General features: G+C 49.5%; 1 protein-coding gene across 3 annotated transcripts in view; it reads left to right on the top strand.

Annotated features, from left to right (window-relative positions):
- The window catches only part of EPS8 (epidermal growth factor receptor pathway substrate 8), a 139,833-nt gene that overhangs the window by 35,597 nt on the left and 98,236 nt on the right, over window positions 1-6,000 (top strand). The gene's annotated exons all lie outside the window — the stretch shown is intronic.

Genomic DNA, 6,000 nt, shown 5'->3' with positions numbered 1-6,000 from the left:
CGGAGCTGGGATTTGAACCCACGACCTCTGACTCCAAAGCCCGGGCTCTTTCCACTGAGCCACCCTGCTTCTCGTGGAAAGCTCATGAGAAGCGCACGAGAAGCAGCGTGGCTCAGTGGAAAGAGCCCGGGCTTGGGAGTCAGAGGTCGTGGGTTCTAATCCCGGCTCCGCCACTGATCAGCTGGGTGACTTTGGGCAAGTCACTTCATGTCTCTGAGCCTCAGTTCCCTCATCTGTCAAATGGGGATGAAGACTGTGAGCCCCACGTGGGACAACCTGATTACCCTCCAGCACTTAGAACAGTGCTCGACACATAGTAAGCGCTTAACAATGCCATTATTATTATGTGAGAAGCAGCGTGGCTCAGTGGAAAGAGCCCGGGCTTGGGAGTCAGAGGTCATGGGTTCGAATCCCAGCTCCGCCGCTTGTCAGCTGTGTGACTTTGGGCAAGTTGCTTCACTTCTCTGTGCCTCAGTTCCCTCATCTGGAAAATGGGGATGAAGACTGTGAGCCCCACGGGGGGCAACCTGATCACCTTGTATCTCCCCAGCGCTTAGAACAGTGCTCGGCACATAGTAAGCGCTTAACAAATGCCATTATTATTATGTGAGAAGCGGTGTGGCTCAGTGGAAAGAGCCTGGGCTTGGGAGTCAGAGGTCATGGGTTCGAATTCTGGCTCCGCCGCTTGTCAGCTGTGTGACTTTGGGCAAGTTGCTTCACTTCTCTGCGCCTCAGTTCCCTCATCTGGAAAATGGGGATGAAGACCGTGAGCCCCACTTGGGACAACCTGATCACCTTGTATCTCCCCCAGCGCTTAGAACAGTGCTCGGCACATAGTAAGCACTTAACAAATGCCATTATTATTATGTGAGAAGCGGCGTGGCTCAGTGGAAAGAGCCCGGGCTTGGGAGTCAGAGGTCATGGGTTCTAATCCTGACTCCACCACTTGTCAGCTGTGTGACTTTGGGTGAGTCGCTTCACTTCTCTATGCCTCAGTTCCCTCATCTGGAAAATGGGGATGAAGACCGTGAGCCCCACTTGGGACAACCTGATCACCTTGTATCTCCCCCAGCGCTTAGAACAGTGCTCGGCACATAGTAAGCGCTTAACAAATGCCATTATTATTATGTGAGAAGTGGCGTGGCTCAGTGGAAAGAGCCCGGGCTTGGGAGTCAGAGGTCATGGGTTCGAATCCCAGCTCCGCCGCTTGTCAGCTGTGTGACTTTGGGCGAGCTGCTTCACTTCTCTATGCCTCAGTTCCCTCATCTGGAAAATGGGGATGAAGACTGTGAGCCCCACGGGGGGCAAGCTGATCACCTTGTATCTCCCCCAGCGCTTAGAACAGTGCTCGGCACATAGTAAGCGCTTAACAAATGCCATTATCAGTGACCTTATCTGGAAAATGAGGATGAAGACTGTGAGCCCCACGGGGGGCAACCTGATCACCTTGTATCTCTCCCAGCGCTTAGAACAGTGCTCGGCACATAGTAAGCGCTTAATAAAAGCCATTATTACTATGTGAGAAGCAGCGTGGCTCAGTGGAAAGAGCCCGGGCTTGGGAGCCAGAGGTCATGGGTTCGAATCCCGGCTCCGCCGCTTGTCAGCTGTGTGACTTCGGGCAAGTCACTTCTCTGAGCCTCAGTGACCTCATCTGGAAAATGGGGATGAAGACCGGGAGCCCCATGTGGGACAAGTTCTTGCCGACTTGTACTTCCCAAGCGCTTAGTACAGTGCTCGGCACGTAGTAAGCGCTTAATAAAAGCCATTATTACTATATGAGAAGCAGCGTGGCTCAGTGGAAAGAGCCCGGGCTTGGGAGTCAGAGGTCATGGGTTCGAATCCCAGCTCCGCCGCTTGTCAGCTGGGTGACTTCGGGCAAGTCACTTCTCTGAGCCTCAGTGACCTCATCTGGAAAATGGGGATGAAGACCGGGAGCCCCATGTGGGACAAGTTCTTGCCGACTTGTACTTCCCAAGCGCTTAGTACAGTGCTCTGCACACAGTAAGCGCTCAATAAATACTATGGAATGAATGAATGAACCTGATCACCTTGTATCCCCCCCAGCGCCTAGAACTGTGCTTGGCATATGGTAAGCGCTTAACAAATGCCATAATAATAATAATAATAATAATAATAATAATAATAGTTTTTATTAAGCACTTACTATGTGCCAAGCACTCGCTTAGAACAGTGCTTTGCACGTAGTAAGTGCTTAATAAATGCCATAATTATTACTATTCTAAGCACTGGGCTGGGTGGAAAATCATCAAGTTCGGACCCCGTTCCACACGGGATTCCCGGTCAGAGTTGGAGGGGGCAGGATTTAATCTCCGTTTTGCAGATGAGGAAACTGAGGCACAGAGAAGTGGAGTGTGACTCATTCATTCGTTCGATCGTATTTATTGAGCGCTTACTGGGTGCAGAGCACTGGACTGAGCACTTGGAAAGTCCAATTCGGCAACAGAGACAATCCGTACCCGACAACGGGCGCTCAGACTCGCTCAATCAATCAATCAATCAATCAATCGTATTTATTGAGCGCTTACTGTGTGCAGAGCACTGTACTAAGCGCTTGGGAAGTCCAAGTTGGCAACATATAGAGACGGTCCCTACCCAACAGTGGGCTCACAGTCTAAAAGACTGTGACTCAGGGTCACAGAGTAGACGTGCGGCGGAGTCGGGATTCGAACCCAGGTCCTTCTGACTCCCGAGCGTGGGCTCTACCCACTAGGCCACGCTGCTTCCTGGGTGCAGAGCACTGTACTAAGCGCCTGGGAGAGGACAGTGGGACGGTAGAAGTTCCCAACGTTTCCCGTCTAGAAGGGAAGACAGACGTTACTGGAAATAAACCAGTCGCAATCAACTGGGACCAGTTTCTCCCAAGCGCTTAGTCCAGTGCTCAGCACACAGCAAGCGCTCAATAAATACGATTGAATGAATGAATCCTGTCCTCTCATTCATTCAATCGTATTTATTGAGCGCTTACTGTGTGCAGAGCACTGTATTAAGCGCTTGGGAAGTCCAAGTTGGCAGCTTACAGAGACGGTCCCTAGAGAAGCAGCGTGGCTCAGTGGAAAGAGCCCGGGCTTTGGAGTCCGAGGTCACGGGTTCAAATCCCGGCTCCGCCAATTGTCAGCTGCGGGACTTTGGGCCAGTCACTGCACTTCTCCGGGCCTCAGTTCCCTCATCTGGAAAATGGGGATGAAGACTGGGAGCCCCACGTGGGACAACCTACCCAACAATCGTATTTATTGAGCGCTTGCTGTGTGCCGAGCACCGTACTAAGTACTTGGGAGAGACTGTGAGCCTGTTGTCGGGTAGGGGCCGTCTCTATATGTTGCCAACTTGTCCTTCCCAAGCGCTTAGTACAGTGCTCTGCACACAGTAAGCTCTCAATAAATACAGTTGTTGGTTAGGGACCGCTGCTTAGAGAAGCAGCGTGGCTCAGTGGAAAGAGCTCAGGCTTTGGAGTCAGAGGTCGTGGGTTCAAATCCCGGCTCCGCCACTTGTCAGCTGTGTGACTTTGGGCAAGTCACTTCACTTCTCTGGGCCTCAGTTCCCTCATCTGGAAAATGGGGATTAAGTCTGTGAGCCCCACGTGGGACAACTTGATTACCTTGTATCTACCCCAGCGCTTAGAGCAGTGCTTTGCACATAGTAAGCGCTTAATAAATGCCATCATAAAGATTGAATGAATGAGAGGACAGGATTCATTCATTTAATCATATTTATTGAGCGCTTGCTGTGTGCCGAGCACCGTACTAAGCGCTTGGGAGAGACTGTGAACCCGTTGTTCGGTAGGGACCGTCTCTATATGTAGCCAACTTGTACTTCCCAAGCGCTTAGTCCAGTGCTCTGGACACAGTAAGCACTCAATAAAGGCGATTGAATGAATGAAAGAATGAACTTGTACTTCCCAAGCGCTTAGTCCAGTGCTCTGCACACAGTAAGCACTCAATAAATACGATTCAGTGAATGAATGAATGAACTTGTACTTCCCAAGGGCTTAGTCCAGTGCTCTGCACACAGTAAGCCCTCAATAAATACGATTGAATGAATGAGAGGACAGGATTCATTCATTCAATCATATTTATTGAGCGCTTGCTGTGTGCTGAGCACCGTACTAAGCGCTTGGGAGAGACTGTGAGCCTGTTGTTGGGTAGGGACCGTCTCTTTATGTTGCCAACTTGTACTTCCCAAGCGCTTAGTCCAGTGCTCTGCACACAGTAAGTGCCCAATCAATCAATCAATCAATCAATCAATCAATCGTATTTATTGAGCGCTTACTATGTGCAGAGCACTGTACCAAGCGCTTGGGAAGTACAAATTGGCAACACATAGAGACAGTCCCTACCCAACAGCGGGCTCACAGTCTAAAAGGGGGAGACAGAGAACAGAACCAAACATGCCAACAAAGGAAAATAAATAGGATAGAAATGTACAAGTAAAATAAATAAATAAATAAATAAATAGAGTAATAAATATGTACAACCATAGATACATATATGCAGGTGCAGTGGGGAAGGGAAGGAGGTAAGATGGGGGGATGGAGAGGGGGACGAGGGGGAGAGGAGGGAAGGGGCTCAGTCTGGGAAGGCCTCCTGGAGGAGGTGAGCTCTCAGCAGGGCCTTGAAGGGAGGAAGAGAGCGAGCTTGGCGGAGGGGCAGAGGGAGCAGGGCATTCCAGGCCCGGGAAGATTGAATGAATGAGAGGACAGGATTCATTCATTCAATCATATTTATTGAGCGCTTGCTTGTGCCGAGAACGGTACTAAGCGCTTGGGAGAGACTGTGAGCCCGTTGTCGGGTAGGGACCGTCTCTATATGTTGCCGACTTGTCGTTCCCAAGTGTTTAGTCCAGTGCTCTGCACACAGTAAGCGCTCAATAAATAGGATTGAATGAATGAACGTTGGGTGGGGACCATCTCTGTATGTTGCCGACTTGTCCTTCCCAAGCGCTTAGTCCAGTGCTTGGCACACAGTAAGCGCTCAATAAATACGACTGAATGACTGAATGTTGGGTACGGACGGTCTCTAGATGTTGCCGACTTGTCCTTCCCAAGCGCTTAGTCCAGTGCTCAGGACACAGTAAGTGCTCAATAAATACGACTGAATGAATGAATGTTGCGTAGGGACCGTCTCTATATGTTGCCGACTTGTCCTTCCCAAGCGCTTAGTCCAGTGCTCGGCACACGGTAAGCGCTCAATAAATACAATTGAATGAATGAATGTTGGGTAGGGACCATCTCTATCTGTTGCCGACTTGTCGTTCCCAAGTGCTTAGTCCAGTGCTCGGCACGCGGTAAACGCTCAATAAATACGATTGAATGAATAAATGAATCAATCAATCATATTTATTGAGCGCTTACTGTGTGCTGAGCACTGGACTAAGCGCTTGGGAAGTCCAAGTTGGCAACATATAGAGACAGTCCCTACCCAACAGTGGGCTCACAGTCTAGAAGGGGGAGACAGAGAACAAAACAAAACATATTAACAAAATAAAATAAATAGAATAGATATGTACAAGTAAAATAAATCAATAAATAGAGTAATAAATCTGTACAAACATATATATACAGGTACTGTGGGGAAGGGAAGGAGGTAAGACGGGGGGATGGAGAGGGGGATGAGGGGGAAATGAATGAATGAATGTTGGGTAGGGACCGTCACTACATGTTGCCGACTTGTCCTTCCCAAGCGCTTAGTCCAGTGCTCGGCACACAGTAAGTGCTCAATAAATAGGACTGAATGAAAGACAGTTGGGTAGGGACCGTCTCTAGATGTTGCCGACTTGTCCTTCCCAAGCGCTTAGTCCAGTGCTTGGCACACAGTAAGCGCTCAATAAATACGACTGAATGAATGAATGTTGGGTAGGGACCGTCTCTATATGTTGTCGACTTGTCGTTCCCAAGCGCTTAGTCCAGTGCTCGGCACACGGTAAGCGCTCAGTAATTACGATTGAAGGAATGAATGTTGGGTAGGGACCGTCTCTAGATGTTGC

Source organism: Tachyglossus aculeatus, chromosome 2 (assembly GCF_015852505.1).
Source record: "Tachyglossus aculeatus isolate mTacAcu1 chromosome 2, mTacAcu1.pri, whole genome shotgun sequence".
NCBI classification, from domain to species: domain Eukaryota; kingdom Metazoa; phylum Chordata; class Mammalia; order Monotremata; family Tachyglossidae; genus Tachyglossus; species Tachyglossus aculeatus.
The sequence above is the reverse complement of the archived record's forward strand: the minus strand, read 5'-3'. Positions and strand labels throughout refer to the sequence as shown.